At 44.6% G+C, this 17781-nt stretch overlaps 1 protein-coding gene and 1 long non-coding RNA gene across 3 annotated transcripts in view; both read right to left on the reverse strand.

The window, feature by feature from the left end:
* IL1RAPL1 (interleukin 1 receptor accessory protein like 1) overlaps positions 1–17781 on the reverse strand; it is a 2372066-nt gene that overhangs the window by 2331165 nt on the left and 23120 nt on the right. The gene's annotated exons all lie outside the window — the stretch shown is intronic.
* On the reverse strand, positions 11623–14664 carry LOC146805258 (uncharacterized). Of its 2 annotated transcripts, none has more exons than XR_014967821.1 (3): positions 14359–14664; positions 13619–13722; positions 11623–12091 (listed from the first exon to the last, which is right to left on the reverse strand). It is a non-coding gene; the product is annotated as an uncharacterized LOC146805258 (long non-coding RNA). The 2 variants fall into 2 exon arrangements; XR_014967820.1 differs by having other exon boundaries at positions 13619–13725.

Consider the following 17781-nt stretch of genomic DNA (forward strand, 5'->3'; position numbering starts at 1 on the left):
GAGGCCTGCCTTTTGCAGGGCCTCCAAAACATTTATCAGGTGGACCAGGCGATCCTCCCAGGTGGAACTGGTGGAACTAAAGACAGCAGTTTCATCTAGATAAGCTGCACTATAGTCTTCCAGGCATGTGAGAACTTTGTTCACCAACCTTTGAAATGTGGCAGGTGCATTCTTCAAGCCAAAAGGCATCACCAGAAATTGGTAATGCCCACTAGGGGTCGAGAATTAGGTTTTTGGCGTGGCATCCTCGGCTAGTCTGATTTTCCAGTAGGCAGCAGTAAGGTCAAAAGTACTCAGAAACTTGGCTGAGGCCAAGGTATCTATGAGTTCATCTGGCCTTGGCAGTTCAGGCTGGACTGTTCCCATGAGGCACAGGGTCTAGACTGATTTGCATATGGTCAGGTCTAAACTGGGGTGGCATGGTGAGCAAAAGAATTATGGTTTTAACCCAGATCTCTTGACTGGGGGTGAATGTTTAGATTTGTTCTGCATTCCGTCCATCAATTGTGTGTCTTTTGCTTTCTTGCCCTAAGTGTGCTAGGGATGCCCAGACGTGGGTCCTGGGCTCACTGTGCCAATGGAATCAAGCTATCCTGGCTGAAGAGGGGTGAAACCCCAAAATCAGTCCTAGGATGCTTGTTTCCAGTCCAGGGAGGACCTGGCTTGGCAGTTCGGGCTGGACTGTTCCCATGAGGCACAGGGTCAAGACTGAGATTGTGTCTTTTGCTTGGAATAGGATGAGCATGAGTCATAGTGACTGCATTGAGTTCTCTGTACTCAACACAAAACATAATTTCTCTCCTACCATCTTTGGTGTGAGTTTTCGGTACCAAGACCACTGGACTAGCCCAAGGACTGTTTGAGGGCTCAATGACTTCCAATTCCAGCATCTTCTGGACCTCAGTACTGATGCAGTCCCTGACATGGTCAGGTTGTCTGTAAATTGTGTTCTTCACAGGTAGGTTTTCACTTTGTCCACTTCATGGGCACACCAGGTGGTCTGACTTGGAGTCAGTGAGAACATGTACCTAAACTGATTGAGGACCTTCCTGCAATCAGACTGTTGCTGCTCAGTGAGGCCAAAGCTACACCATCTACTGAGCCATCATCAGGGTTGTGTGAGAGGAGGTCAGGGAGTGGGTCACTCTCTTTTTCCTGTGCCTCAACAGTAGCCATGAGCAAGCCCATGTCTGCCCTGTCAACATAAGGCTTGAGCCTGTCCACATGGAGCTGCCTGTGGGGGCACCTGGGAATTCCAAGGTCCACCAAGCAGGGGACCTCTCCATTTTGCTCAAGTATGGTGTGGGGTCCACTCCATCTGTCTTGAAGGGCTGCTGGGGCCACAGGCTCCAATACCCACACCTTATGTCCTGGCTGGTAAACAGTCAAGATAGCCTTTTGGTCATGCCAGCCCTTTTTCAATTCATTGCTAGCCTCAAGGTTTTTGGATGCCTTCTTCATATACTCAGCCATCCTGGGGCGGAGACCAAGTACATAGTCCACAATGTCTTGTTTGGGAGGTTTGAGAGGTAACTCCCATCCCTCCTTCACCAAACACAGTGGACTCCTAACTGGGTAACCAAACAAAAGTTCAAAAGGGCTGTAGCTAATCCCCTTTAGAGGCACATCTCTGTAGGCAAAGAGAAGGCAGGGCAACAGAACATCCCATTTTCGTCTGAGCTTTTCTCGGAGTCCCAATATCATGCCATTTAGGGTTTTGTTGAACCTTTCAACTAGCCCATTGCATTGAGGATGATAGGGTGTGGTGAACTTGTAGTTTACACCACACTCTTTCCACATTGCAGTTGTGTAACTAGACATACAGGCTGTACCTCTGTCTGTTAAGACCTCCATAGGAAAACACACCCTTGAGAAAATCCCCAGGAGGGCTCTTGCCATCACAGATGCTGTGGTGGTCCTAAGGGGAATAGCTTCTGGATACTTGGTAGCATGATCTACCACCACCAGGATATAAGAACGCCCAGATGCTGGTGGAACGTTCATGGGACCAATTATTTAAATCCCAACCCTCTCAAATGGAACCCCCACCACAGGTAGTGGTATCAGGGGGGCCTTTGTAGTACCACCGGCCTTACCACTGGCTTGGCAAGTGATACAGGAGTGACCAAACTCCTTTGTGTCCTCTGACATATGAGGCCAGTGAAAGTGAGGGACAAGCCTGCCCCAAGTCTTCCTTTGGCCAACGTGTCCTGCCAGGGGAATGTCATGTGCTAGCATGAGTAGGAAGCCCCTAAACTTCAGAGGTATAACCAACCACCTGATGGCAACAGGCTTGGGGTCTCTACCCTCTGAATATAGGAGTCCCTCATCCCAATAGATCTTCTGAGACCCACCGACATTCACTGCAGCCTCAGCAGCAGCTTGCGGTCTGAGGGGTTCAAAAGAGAGGCATGTTTGTTGCTCCAGCCTCAGATCTGACCTAGAAGGCCCTGCTGTCCCCAAAAACTCAACCTGATCAGGTTCAAGTTCCTCTGAGACAGTTACTTCTACAGGCCTGGAGTAATCTTCCTCAAAAGACTGACCCTCACTCTAAGCCTGGGGGAAGACACAGCCTTACCCCTCCTGCACCTCTTCTTGGAAGGCACCTAGTCCATCATTTCAGGATCCAAGGCCTGTTCAGTGGCTCTCTGTTTGGCCTGTGACCTAGGCACAGCAACCACATCTGCAGTGATGCCCAACATTGCTGCATGAGTCCTGAGTTCCACTTCAGCCCAGGCTGAAGTCTCCAAATCATTGCCCAACAAGCATTCCACAGGGAGGTCTGAACTTACCACAATCTTCTTAGGACCAGTTACCCCTCACCAGGTGAAATTAACAACTGCCAATGAATGGTCTGTCCTGACATTGCTAGAATTGGTCACTTGGTACATCTCACCAAGTATGATCTGGTCAGGGTGCACAAGATCTTCGGTCACCATTGTGACACTTGCTCCTATGTCCCTGTATGCCATGGCCTCCTTACCATTTATCAAAGGCTGCTGTCTGTATTTGCCCAGGTTACTGGGACTAACTAATAAGGAGGCAATATCCAAGCCTCATCACAGACTAGAACAGCCTGAGCTGGAGTTCCGACGAGGCCAGAACCCACCTCAGAGCCCAAGGTTAACCCCACTAATCCCTTGTTCAGTGTACCACCACTTGAAACTGTGCTAGGAGGAGCAGTTGCCTTATGACAGTGGTGGTAGGAGTAGAATTCATGGTCCGTGGACAAGTGGCATATTTTATCCAATGGGTTATCTCCTTAAATATAGGACACCAAGGTTTCCTTTTGCCTTTTCCCTTGTTGGATTGTGACTCCCCCCCAGACGCAGGTTTTTTGAGCCCTGATGAAGAATTTTGATCTTTATGTTTGTCCCCACCCTTATCTGAGTTCTTAGAGTCTGGTTTCTTTTGGTCACCACCATTGGTCTGAGTTTTCTGCTTCACCCAGGTTCTAGCCCACTTATCTGCCTTCTTTCCCAATTCTTGGAGAGAAGTCAGATCAGAGTCAACCAGGTATTGATGCAACAACTGGTTTTGGCACTTATTAAGGATCTGCTCCCTCATAATCAAGCTGTACAATCCCTTAAAATCATTTACCTTGCAACCAAGTAACCAGCTTCCAGAGTCTTAATGGCACAATCAACAAAGTCTAGCCAGTCCAGAGTCTGTGCCTTCTGGGTGTCTCTGAACTTAGCCCTGTACTGTTCAGTGGTTAAGCCAAACCCTTCAATGAGAGCACTCTTCAGGACTTAAGAATAGTCAGCATCCTCTTCTCTAACAGTGAGGAGCTTATCTCTACCTTTGTCAGAAAAGGAGAGCTACAAGATAGCTGCCCACTGCTCTTAAGGGACCTTCTGTACTTTACAGGGCCTCTCCAAAGCAGTTATCCATTTCTGGATGTCATCCCCTACATGGAAGGGAGGGACAATCTTGCTCAGGCTCCTATGATCAAAGGTCTGTTCCCCAACTCTAGGGACACTGTACCTGCCACCATGGGACTCTAGTCCCAAGTTCTTTCTAACCTGCTGGACTTCTAGGGACTCTTTATCCAGGGCCAACTGCTGTTGCCTGAGCCTAAACTTAGATTTCTCAAGCTCTAGAAGTTGGCACTCCCTGTCATAAGGGTTGTCCCTCTTACTAGAAACAGAGGTCTCAATAGAATGTCTAGAATAATCTGACTCAGCAGAGGGAGACCTAGATTTCCTTGGTAAACTCTGCAATCTCCCTGGAGGAATGCATTGATAGTCCTCTTGACCCTCTTCTTCTTCTTCCTCCTGGGGATCTGAGTTGTTCAGGGGTGGATCATTTTGATTCTCCGATCCAGGGTTTGATTCCAGGTCATAGAAAGTGTCCCCTCTTGACCTATCTTCTTTCCCTGTACCATCCACTCTATCCTCCTCATCTGACCCAGGAGTCTTCCTAATGTCATCTGGCAGTAATGCATCTATGAGACATTGAGTGTTGGCATTTCTCCCTGTCTTCAGCTTCCTAGATACACACATGGCTTTTAATTCAGTGAATGTAAATCCATCATATTTAGTAGGCAGGATGCTACCAGTGGCATTCCCATTAGAAGACCTAACTAGTGAGATGTGGTGTTATCACCTACCTTACCTAGTAGGAACTAAACTCTCAGGTTGGAGAACGGGTGTGCTAGACCCTTGACTCACCCAATCCCAAGTTCAGTAGAACCTACTATCTTAAGCTAGTATTAAATGGTTCTAGATACTAGTGGTTTTTCAGTTAATCAATACAAAAGATTTTTCTGGTAAAACAATGCAGGCTTGAATCCCAACCGCTGCACACCAATGTGAGTAGTTGGCCTGAAAAATGCTGTCCACTAATTAAAGTAGGCACCTTGTACCAGTCCAAACAACCCTTATGGGATTAGATCAAAGATAACTTTTATAGAAAGCTATCCTAGTGGTAGCTATGGAGAGCAGCCTTCAGGCCAAGTCTTGAAGGAATGTTAAGCACCTTGTTTTACCAGAATGCAACCGTATAGTATTGGTTATTTGAAAGGGAAACCACGCAGTAGTTATAAGAATATGCATTTATTATCTAAAACACTCTCTAGTATCCTCTACACGAGGATAGAACACAAATCAAATAATACAGTTGCAAAGAATCAAACATAAGTAGCACAATACACAGTGGGCTCCCGGGGGAGTTCAAACCATATACTAAATAAGTGGTATAAGAACCATGATTCCGGAGTAGACCTAGTCTAGAAGGTGTAGAATCACTGGGACCCCAAGGAACTTTCTAATGTGAGTGAGTAGGGACCCCATGGAGGACAGGTGCAGAGTGAGAACATCACCGCATGCTCCGTACAATTCAATGGGATAGTCGTGGTTGGATAATTAGAGATTAAGGACCCTTCTCAGGAGATTACGAAGACAACTCTTGGAACTTAAGAGTTTGGAGAGCCACCCCATCCATAGATACCTTTGTACCAGAGTTACCTATCCCAGAGGAGCCGGATGCATAGGCACAAAGTGTCATCAGAAACCCTTGTCGTTCTCTATGGATGTCGACAAAGAAATGCTGCTGTTGGAAGCAAGAAAAGTGTCCGGTGGAATCCAAATGTGGATTCTTGATGAGAAGAACCTGAAAGCAGAGGGGACAGAGTCTGGGTCACTTTGGAGTGACCAGGGGCTCGGTAGACAAATGCCCACCCATGCCGGTTGCTTCAGGTGTGATGACGGTGATCTTAACCCTACAGCTGCGAGGACCAGGAGACGTCTAGGACAACCAGGAGCCGGAGGTGAGCTGTCCCACAATGGATGTCGAGTGCTGAGGGGTCGGTGTCTGGCGGGAGCACCAACAAGCCTTGGCAGCGGCAAGCAACACAGATGGTCAAATTGAGTGTCGATCTGGCCCAGCAAGGACCAGGAGACACACCACAGCAAGGGGAGTCAGAGTAGGCCTGGAATAACCAAGGGAGCCGAAATAAAGCAAAGTTGACCCTCAAGTGGACCCACAGGCCAAAGGCACAGGAGTAGTGAGGGGACCTCAGGCGGTTTCACAGGATATCAGCTAGCAGGGCACAGAGTGTAAGGATTCCGGAGTCCTTCTCAGAAAAGATGCGCTGGGGTCAGGGCTACAAATGGCCCAATGCACGGATTTTTTGCACGACAACAAGCATGTGCAGCTGCAAATAAACGTAGAACACAGGGGTTTGGGTATATGGTCCCCACGAGGGATATCCGCCTCAAACTTGATGAGAGGGCAGCTCAACCTCGGAGACCTTCAGAAACCCACCTCCTGTGTTGCTGGAGCCTTCGGAGTCCGCAGGACGGTGCCTGCGTTTACATGGGAGTGACTCCTTCACTCCAAGGGAGATTCTCTGTTGTCTTGGAGGTCCAAAGGGTCCTGCATGGAGCATGAATTGATCACGGACAGTGGCGAGACTGGGGACCGCAAGGGAAGACGAAGTCGAGCCCAAGGGAGGCCCAGCGAAGTCCAGACCGTCAAAGTGTAGTGGTATCTTCTTGCAGAATCTTGTCCACGTAAAATCTAATGTCCTGTAGCCAGGTAATCATTTTATTCCCACGGGAGAGGGTTGGACAGATTCTAGGGACCCTCCTCTGAGAGGGACAGGACAGGGGGAGGCTACTCCCATGTCCTTTGTCCAGTTTCACGCCAGAGCAGGAGCAAATGGCTCCCAGAACTGGTTTGAGGTGGACTATGCACAGAGACACCAAATGTGCCCCTGAGCCAGACTTTCTGGCACTGTGACAGTGCACCCACCCAGCCCCAATACACTAAATCCTGTCTGGGAGGTGGTCACATCTCCCTGTGACAGGATGCCTATTGTGCTGCCTTACCCTGCTCGAGCTTGGCTCAGCAGCAGGAGGGCAGACTCGTGTCTGTGGCTGGCAGCATCTTTTTTGTGCTGTTAGGCTCGAGAAAGTTGGTACCGGTAGACTTAGGTACCCCCAGAACCTCGGTTCTGAGGGGAGGAATCATACCTCCCACACTAGTTACTGGTGTGGAGGTATGATTCCAAGGTGTTTGACACCAAACAACATATAGTGGAGGAGTGTGGCTCAATGGTTAGAGCAGCAGACCCTGAAGCAGAGTTCTGGCCAGGGACCAGGGTTCAATTCTCGCCTCGGCGGGGCTCGGGCTCAATTTCCTTGGACATGTCTATTCTCTCCTTGGTGCCTATTCTAATCACGGGCCCCACGATGCAACTCTGGGCAATAGCTTGCTTAGCCTCCACACCGGCCCCAACAGAGCTAAGGATGCCTGGCTTCACCCTGGGGGTGCCCAGGAGTGGACACTTCACAGGGAAAGCCAGGAGGGGTTCCACAGCGGTATGAGTATCAACGCCAGGAAACCGCAAAAGGCGACACCGCAAGGTGGCCGTCTGGTGACAGTGCGCTCTATAAGTACCTTGACATTTACATTTACAATTACATATTTCGTTGCAGTCGTTTTCAAGATATCATTTACCTACACAGTTATAATGCACCTCTACCTATATGTCTGGTACACAGCCAGGGAGAATGGTCTCCGAAGGATGCAGAGGGGCCCTGCTCATGCAGGAGCACCCTCTCATGATTAACCCAGCACCCTGCCTACAGGATTGATAAGGCCTGCTATAAGGGTGACAAAGTTTTACGTGTAGTTATATATATAGATATAGGAATAGGTTCCATTTTGGATGGCCTCTCAGGGGTGGCATAATATATGCTTCAGCCCATGGGAGGCCTCTGGGATACCTATGCCCTGGGTACATTTGTACTATATACTAGGGACTGATAAGGGTACACCAGTATCCAATCTGGAGTTGTACCAAAGTACATACTTATCAATTTAAGGGAGAAAGCAGATAGGCTGGGGTCCTGAATAGCAGGATCCCAGCCAGACTAGTATACACAGTGGTTGCAAAAAGCAAAAAGTGGGGGTAACCATAAGAAGCAGATCCTACTTTCATACATGGACACCCTGGGCTGCAGTGCATTTTAGACTCTAGCATCATTCATTTATGTAATGATCATGATTATTATTCCATTTGCGCCTGGACAACAGTGCCTGTTCTAGGTGCACAATAACTTTCCATTTACTCATTTAGTTTACCGAGTGCCACAGGTATCTCCTTTAGAATATAGGAAAGGAAAGTGTTCTATCATTCTGTATATTGTGTGTTATTTTTATGGGGAATTATGGTATGGTGGTGTGGTTTGACTTTAAAGTGGTTACCTAAGTTAACAAAAACCACACTTATATTGCCGTTGTCTGTACTAATTCAAGCTGTAAACAATGCCATGTTTCACTCTAAATGTTTTCTTGCTTGTTTGCTTTTAGATGCTCAAGAGAAGAGACATCACCTGTAGTACTGCGTAACAGAAGGCCTATGCAGTCACGCGTCAGTCCTCCAATTGCTTGTGCAGCTATGTGTAACTGCCAACTAAGATCTTTAAGATGGCCCCAAAGAAAGATACTTCCAAGAAAGTGGTCAGTGAGAAGAAGCAGCTTCCCACCAGTGGCATTTCACCCCAAATCTTTTTTGTACCAACACATCATGTGCCTGCCACATCGGTCTCTGGGGAGCAAGTCGGAGACTACTCCTGCATCAACAGCACTAACCCAAACTAAGACCAGGACAATGTCTGGCAATGAAGCAGCCACTGCAATCATGTTGATGCTAACGAGTAGTGAAGTTAAATTGGATTTGTCCCTTTTGCAAAGTAGCACACAATTGTTTCAGGAACCAGAGCAAAGTGGACAAGAGCCACAGCCAGCATTAGTACATTTTCCTGATGGAGCAGAACAGGAGGTTGGGCTACCTTTCGAGCAAGAACCTCCGCTTTTAGAATCATTGGCTCACAGACCTCCAACAAGGTAAACAAAGGGTACTAATCCTCCATCTTCTCCAAGCACTACTTCTGATGATGATGATATGATGACAATGATAGGGATATGGAGTGGACCCCAGGAGATGACAGGAGAGGCAAGGGAAAAGAAAAGTTCCTGAAGGAATTAGACATATGGAAGGGGATGAGGAGGAAGATGATGATAACGACGAGGCAGTCTTTGTAGAAGGTGATACAGAGAAGTATGTTATTGCTATTCAAAGCTTTAGCTGAGACCTGCACCAACCCTTACCTCGGGAGAAGCAGAGAGGCAATCAACAACATGCCCACCTACCTCCAGGTGGGAGGCGATTATGAGGAAGAAGAGGGTGACCTCTTGGGGGAAAGTAGCCCTGTCCCCACCTCAGCGACTTCACAATTATACAAGTCTCTGAGTGAGATGGAGACACCACGGCATACAGTGACTGCCCCACCACGATGCACTTTGAGTCTACCACCACCATCTAATTCTCGAAAGACGCCCGTGTCAGTGATCCCAGAAAAGAAGAATATCCAGACTACTATTACAAGCATGTTAAGGCAGGAGGGGCCCTACGAGCGGAACTGCACATTTGTACAATGAGAAGCTGGCTAAAATGCTAGTGCTGGACCTCCTCCCTTTTTCTGTTGTGCAAGGAGTGGGATTTTTTGAATTTGTGTCAGTTATTCGCCTGAAATGAAAGGTACAAAGGCAGACTAATTTTGCCAGAGTTGATGTTCCATCACTGTATCACGATGTGCTGCAGTTGATTGGACAAGCTTTGCAGCAAAGTGTTGTTCACACCATCCACCAGACGACAGACATATAGACAAGTTTTCAGGCGACTGATTACATGTGTATCACCGCACGCAAATTCTTTTGCGCGGTATAAAGTAAAAGATATCTACAGGTCTGGGCCCTGAAGAAAGTTTTAACAGCAAGGCGTATGAATAGCTATGAGCCAGGGGTCTCAGAATAGGAGTAACTCATTAAAGGCCATGTCAAACGGAGGCTATTTCAGGGTGCTGTGTTTGGCCCATTGATGCACCCTAGTGGTTCAAGACTTTCTCAGAAAAGATATAGTCAGTAACATACTGACCACCTGTAGAAGAATCTGCACACATTTCTGCCATTGTCATTTATTTGTAAGAAGCATTGAATTCCGTTAAAAGGTAAACCAAGACTCAGAGGCCTAATACTCAGCTATGTGGAATGGAGGGGGGGGATGTGGGGGTGTCTGTGTGATTTTAGACTTGTGGCAAAAGTGAAACTCTGAACCCACTTCTTGTTTTTTTGCTCTAAGTCTTCTTAATGATGCCCTTCTCATGAAGCTTACCTTCCTTCTGTCCTTCTCCTTTACATCAAAATATAGTTTCTGTTTTACAAACTACAGGCCTTCTAGTCTCCTGCATGAATGAAAGGCAAAAGCTGAGCTCCACACTTCTGCTTACCTTATCAGTCCAGAGAGGCACCCAAGAGTGATGGACATCCCGAGGAAAATGCAGATGCAATACTTAATTTTGTAATACTGTATCATTTTTCTTTTAACATTCATATTTGGAAAACTGGGATGGGGTTTCACTCCCAACCGAGAAGAAAGAACATTTAGATAGCTTGGGTCTCAGGGGTAGAAGAACCGTTTGCAATGCATTTAACCGTACTCTGTCATACTCATGATTTTGTTTCCTTCCACAAAAGATAGATGACGAATGATTTGCTGCTTAATGTCCAGATGAATATTTTCATTGTGTAGTGTTTGTCTTTGGCAAACCTTTCCTCAAATCTCCTTTCCCATCCATTCATCAAACCCCTAACCCTCTTCCCCCGGGCTGTGTGCTTTATTGAGGTATGGCTTAATTTGCCCCAACAATGGATCATACACTTGGTTGGGCGGATGTGGTAAAAGCAACACCAACTTAATGCAGGATCTTGTAAGCAATAGCCTACACTGGTCCCATTTACCCACTCATGCATGAAAAGTGATCTATATTTTTTAAATAGAACGAAGAACATCAGTCGTCAGCTTCATCATCATTCAGGCCATGTGTTGCGTAACTGTAGATGCCTAACCTAAGCTTGTTCACTCCAGACTTTGAGTCCATTCTGAATGACTTAAGGATTTCGTATATTACTATTTGCCACACATTAGCCAAATTACGACTACAGCTATTTTTTGTTATTTTAACACTATCAGCAATTCTTGTTGTGTCGTCATGTAGAACTTTGTGTAAATTCTTTGTATATCTTTGATATAACCCACTATCTCAGTCTTTTTTATTTCCATTTAGTTGCCTATGATGGATAATCATTCTGATTATTCCTACAGTTGGAGCTCACCTGGGTGGAAGTGGGACCTCGCTTGTGATGTTGTGATGCTTTCCCTGTTATTGCTTCATCTATTTTTAGGTATGAAAACTATGGAGTGAAGTGAACTAGTTAATTTAACAAGTCACTAACTGCTACTATTGTTTATCTAGGTTGTTGCAGACAATATAGGTCATGGCAGCATCCCTGCTTATGGTCAAGATAGTTAGAGAGTACAAATTTATAACTAAGCGGTACACTCTCTCTTACAAGAAAATTAAAAAGGCTGCGTAAAAACTGAAGGCAGCAGTGCAAAGTAAAAGCAAAACAAACTACTTCAGGCATAAAGTTTGATAAAATATAATTTCCCTTTAATGTGTTTGCAAAGAAACCCACCCTGTCCACCCACACAACATGCACACCCCTTGCCCCAAAACAAACGGACCCAAGTCCCTGTCCCAGAATTTAAAATGTTTAAAGAAACGTGGTCCCAACTCCCTTCCCACCCTCTTCTCCCATCCACAAGTCCCTCCCACAAAAACAAACACATTTAAAAAGGTCTAGAAGAGGGCATTCTGGATGTCAGACCAGAGCTGTTCCAGGATCTGTTCCTTCATGGTGAGCCAACTCTCGATGGTGTCCAGCCGCTGCAGGATACGGCGCAGCAATGGCCTGCTGTTGTGAGTGTCAGAGAAGATGGCAGCAGTTGATGTCATCTAGCGGTGGCACCGGCGATCAGCTGGCCGGTAGGCGGGAGGCTGAGGGGGACCAACTGCACTGGGGCCCAGCTGAGAGGCATTTATTTCCTCCTTCTCCTCCTCCTCTTCTTCCGGTACCACCAGCCACTGGTATTCCTGCTGGATATGCTGTAGCCTCTGCTACCACAGACAGTCCCCTATCTCCTGCCTATTGGGTCCTACGGGTGGACCACTAGGAGTAGCTATATTGAGAAAAACAAAAAAGACAAATTGCAAATAATGTTCTGTGCAAACAATTGTGTTAAGTTAGTGGGTGGCACAGTAGTAGGACATTTCTGGTCCCCTAGGGCCATAGGATTTGATATAATTATGATTAGGAGAATCACAAGGTCAACTTTGTTTCATCCACACATGCCTTTCATAAAAAGCACTAATTGTGTGGCAGAAAAAGTATTAAGGCAGAATAACACTGGACTAAAAAAACAATTATTTGATTTTTCTTTCTTCTAAAGGTTCTCCAAGTAACTATAAACAGACACTTTGAGTTAAAATATGACCTATCATTAATAAGTATGGTATTATACACTATGGAGTACAAGTTGTGTGTAGTGCTAAAATAATGGGGCCATGCTCATTGCTAGCCAGCGCGTTGGGTATTTTGCTACTGTCTGCAGCTGGGGCAGTAGTTGACAATTATCTATTTTTAATTCCAATGTCCCTGCTCTTCTCCAAATGCCATGACTCCAAAGAGGCAGATAAATAATACATACAATACTACATCACACACTTCACATAAAAAATGCAGATGTTATCCTGTCTGCCGTAAGTAGAAGTTGGGGAAAATGAGGGACTGCCCTACAGGTAAAGGAATGGGTTATATAGAATGTATTTGGCAAATTTGTCACAGTGTATCCCATACACCAAACTTGACATCAAATCATGCACTTACTCCCACTTTACTTACTGGCCTTGCAGGGCAGTAAGTCAGGAAAGGAAACTTGACTTACTCTACTGCAGGGTAAAGTAGAGGGATTATGCGGGTAGTGTAGAGCTTTTTGAGAATAGAGTGGTCACTTCACTGATCATCAATTCATCATCTTTGGCTAATTCAGTCACAGTACTGGTAGATGGAAGTTGAAAGGGAAAAATCTGAACAGGTATAAAATAAATCTGTTATGGGAAACCATGAAATATCTGGAATCACTACACATTGTTATAAAATCAAATGTAGTAAATGTCAAGAATGGATTTTTAATTTTTTTTAGTAGACTGGGATAAAAAAAACTTCTGAAAAAATAAAGGAGTGAAGTACTAAGAGATGACTGAGTGGGCGAAGGGAAACAACATACCTTGTGTGTTCTGTTTACAATGCATTGAAAACTTTATAAATGCAGCATTAACTGAAGCAGACGCACATTGCACAGCCAACACTGCAGTCACAAATTGATGATGGATGGGTGGGATAGGTCAAGGAAGTAGAACAAAAATAAAAAATATTTCCCACTTTGAACTATAGCTTTGATAACCTTACATAAACAAAGTAAGCATAAGAGTCACCTTGCTTATTCATCTAAACAATCTAAATATTCATTCATCCTTTAATTCTAATTCACCCATAGCCACCATGATTAAGCTTTACTTTCTTTCATCCAATCTTTCAATAAAATTTCCAATCCATCGATTCAATATCCACCCTTTCTTCCAACCATCCTTTTCGCCCATCCATTCCTTCAAATAGGAAAGTAATAAAAATAAATATTAGGACTTACTAGGATGAGCAGAGCCCTCAGCAGTGGCGCTGGTAGCCTCCTGGTGACCCTGGTGACCAGCTACTTCCGACACCATTTTTCAACATCTCTCCACTTGCCATTGACTGCTGATGACAAAGATAAAAAAAAATAGATCAGTGATTCATTTAATCTCCTCAAAATTATTATGACAGGCAAACGCAGTCACATTGTACTTCTCTAAAACAGATCGCCTTCGTCTATAGTACTAGTTTCAAGTCTATCGACTATCGTTGAGTTGCCCATACTAATCCTTAAATCCCTATTCCAAATTTCCTTTAACAAAAACTACATTTGGAACTAATGCACTGCAGTGAATGATCTTAGATTCTGTTCTCATTTATCAACCCCCTTGATGGACCAACTCAGTCTCCCTTTTATCCAATGCAAAGATGCATACTACATATCACTTTGAAATAGCTTGAAACTGTACGTGCTACATAAACAAATTCACACAGAGAGTGAGCTACTCAATGATATCACTAATTCATTATAGTGTTTGGAGGACAGTCTGCAATGGCTTCTTAATAAATCAGCCAAAGCGAGCGCCAATGATGAGTACGATTAGGTTGCACTCAACACCTGCCTAGCAGAAACTAGAAACTGGATCACATAATAATATTCCAACATAAACTAAACATAACATACCCCTTAGTGTGAGCAGCATGCTATTCTGATTTATTTTAGAATTGTACAACACAATCACAACAAATAACTCATACTCAGCGAGCCCTGGAATCTTGGCGCCTAGAAGGTAGAGCAGGTCCTGTTCACGGCCCAAGATATCTACAGAGAGGTGCGTCAGCTGCTGGACAGAGCGCCGAAACTGGCTGGTGTGCCGCACACACTGGTGCCACTTCCCTCAGTGCAGCCGATGCTTCCGCAGGGGGTATCCACTGCCAGCCTGCGCCCGTTACAAGCATGGAGAGGAGGTAGCACTGCACACAAAAAATGAGTGCTGCCACCTCTGCTCACTAAAGATCTACCAGGCTGCACACCTGGGCAGTGGTGCCGCCGCATAGATGAGGACCCTCTACCATGGCACTGGGTGGGGTAGAAAAGAAGGGAAAGGAAAAAAGAAATAAGGAAGTATAGGGAAAAATAAACACAATACAAAAGGTCACAAAAAACACCAAAAGTATTTACAAAAAATTAAAAAAACACAGACACAAAGACACACACTAATAATAAATATAAAAATGGGGTAGATAAGTTTTAAATGGGGAGAATTAAAGAGATTAATATAGATTGTGAAAATAGGCCCACCACATTCACAGAGAATAGAAAAACAAGATGGGCGCACCCATGTGAACTGTCTGGTGCCGTTCACTTGTGACTGAAAATGCGAGGATACACATGAGAACTGCGTAGTGCCATTTGTGCCCTATCTGCAAAGAAAGGACGCACTCCACATTGTATCTAGCAACACGAACAGGCGCCCTGCATACTCCACCCACACGCAGAACTCCGAGTAATGTGGTTGAGTTTTTTAGCCACTTTGCGGACTTCCACGTAGCCCTAATAATTTTGCGATAAGTCGCTATGCACACCGAACCTTATAATGCTTACGCAAGGAAAATTAACTGTTTGCTACTAGTTAAACCGCTACCACTCTTTTTAAAATGTTTTAAACACCTTTGAGATCATGGGTAGTGTGTTGTATTGCACCATGGTATGGAGCATTTTAACGTTTACATGGTTGTATTTGTATAATTTGTAAATATGTGTGGTTGAATGAATCCAACCAAGTTTTGTGTACTGTCATTTTAGGATATTCAGAATTGTCTTTTTTTTTATATATAAATTGGGTAATGTGTGAATATTTCTATAAGAGTTTATTTCTTGAAACTAAAGCATTTTTGACTTGATTAATGAAAAGGAAATAGGGGATAACTGTAAAAGAAAGAAGTAGAAAAATAGTCCTCTTGAAAGTAAGTAAGGCTATAATCTAAACACACAAATCTCAGTTCTCTGCTGATACCCTCTAGTCAATTAGCAATTTATAAAAATGAAAAATGTAAAAATAATACTAACTGATAAACAGTGCAATCTGTAAACTGTTTTTCAAAAAAATTAATAGGAAATCCGTAATGCGAAGAAAACTTTAGCGTTAATTATATGTGAGAGTCGTAAAAGAATTGTGAATATTCAATAGCCTTTTAGATAGACTTAAAAAAGTGTAATATCTAGACATAATAAGAAACCAGTGAAGTGGAATTTATAACAGCTCTTTAAAAAATTAATGTAAAGAAATAAATGACGATGTGGCGAGATGGACTAAGTTTCATCAAAGTTTATGTTTCCATTGCTGGAACGAGTACAAAGAGGTGCTATCAGGGCCTTGTGTTCATCTGCCATTAACACACAGGGACATCATGCTCATATTTCAGGACTTGTGCATTCAACTACCTCGTGCGGTGGCTTAGGTTCATGTCACCAAAGTTAAACTAATCCAACAATAACATGGGCGAGACGTTCCTTCTCATCCAGGGTCACCCCTTCCCCACCCCTTCACCCGCCCTACCATGCAACCCTTTTTGGGCACAACACCCCTCTCAAAACAAGGAACAAGAACCAACATTAACCTCAAAGTACTTCTGGCAGGGATGCTAAACAAAGTGTTAGAAATGATTTAATAGTTGGCAGAGGTATGCACCATGTCCAAGGAGGGACCACAAGCATAGTCAGGGTAAGCTAGATACACACTAAAAGATAACATGCTCACCCTCTGGTTGCTTTGCACAGAGAAGTCAGTCTTATCTAGTGAGGCAATGTGTAAAGTATTTGTGCAAGATCAGCACACAAAGGATAAAAGAGGCACATACAAAAACAAAAGTTGGTGGACAGAATGCAGAACAAAGTCATTCATTCACCCCAGTACAGAGATCTGGGCCTACATCCATCGTTATTTTGCTCACCATGCCGTTCCAGTTTGAACCCAGCCATATGCAAATCAGTCTTGACCCTGTGCCTCATGGGAACAGTCCAGCCCGAACTGCCAAGCCAGGCCCTCCCTAGACTGGAAACAAGCATCCTAGGACCGGTTTCGGGGTTTCACCCCTCTTCAGCCAGGATAGCTTGATTCCAGTGGCATGGAGAGCACGGGACTCACGTCTGGGCATACCCTTCCCACTCGGGGTGACAAATGCAAAAACAGTTGATGGACAGAATGCAGACCAATGTCATACATTCACACCAGTACAGAGATCTGGGCCTAGATCCATCGTTTTTTTGCTCTAGCAGGTTGCCCGACACTGTAGTGCCTGGCACCACAAGGGTTTCTTAAAAGAACCCTCACACACTAACCTAGTTGGTGTCATGCTTCATCATCGCGTTCCCAGCTAAGTACCGAATGCTACTCAGCTGTGCTGCGACACCCGATTACAATGGAGCTGTTTTTTTTTTGGTGCGAGTGTGATGAAGTGGCGATTTAAAAATACCTCTGGGTCTCTAACTGATAATTATTTTATTCCCAGTGGTCCAGGGTATATTTAAAAATAATGAGTGGATAACGTAAAAAGACTATTAGTTGCGTCTTAGTTATCTGCCGGTCTACATGTTTCAGCCCGTGATAAAATTAGATTGGGCTTTTTTCAGGACCTCTCTCACAATAAATAAAATGGTGGTGGAGACCAGAGTAGGTGTTATACAGGTGGTTTAAAACGTTTTTACCACTCACTTTTTTTTCCACTTTTTTTTTTACTTTTTTCATTTCCACCAACATTTTATTTATTGTGAGCGAGGTCCTGAAGAAAGCCCAATCTAATTTTATCACGGGCTGAAACACGTAGACTGGCATATAACTAAGACGCAACTAATTGTCTTTTTACGTTATCCACTCATTTTTAAATATACCCAGAACCACTGGGAAGTAATTATCAGTTAGAGACCCAGAGGCATTTTTAAATCACCACTTAATCACACTCACACCTAAAAAAAAAAAAACAGCTCCACTGTAATCAGGTGTCGCAGCACAGCTGAGTAGCATTCGGCTACTCAGCTGGGAACCCGATGATGAAGCATGACACCAACTAGGTTAGTGTGTGAGGGTTCTTTTAACAAACCCTAGTGGTGCCAGGCACTACAGTGTCGGACAACCTGCTTGACTGGTCCGTCCAAGTTGTTTATCAATATTTACAAAGGGA

The sequence above is a fragment of the Triturus cristatus genome, chromosome 8 (assembly GCF_964204655.1).
Source record: "Triturus cristatus chromosome 8, aTriCri1.1, whole genome shotgun sequence".
NCBI classification, from domain to species: domain Eukaryota; kingdom Metazoa; phylum Chordata; class Amphibia; order Caudata; family Salamandridae; genus Triturus; species Triturus cristatus.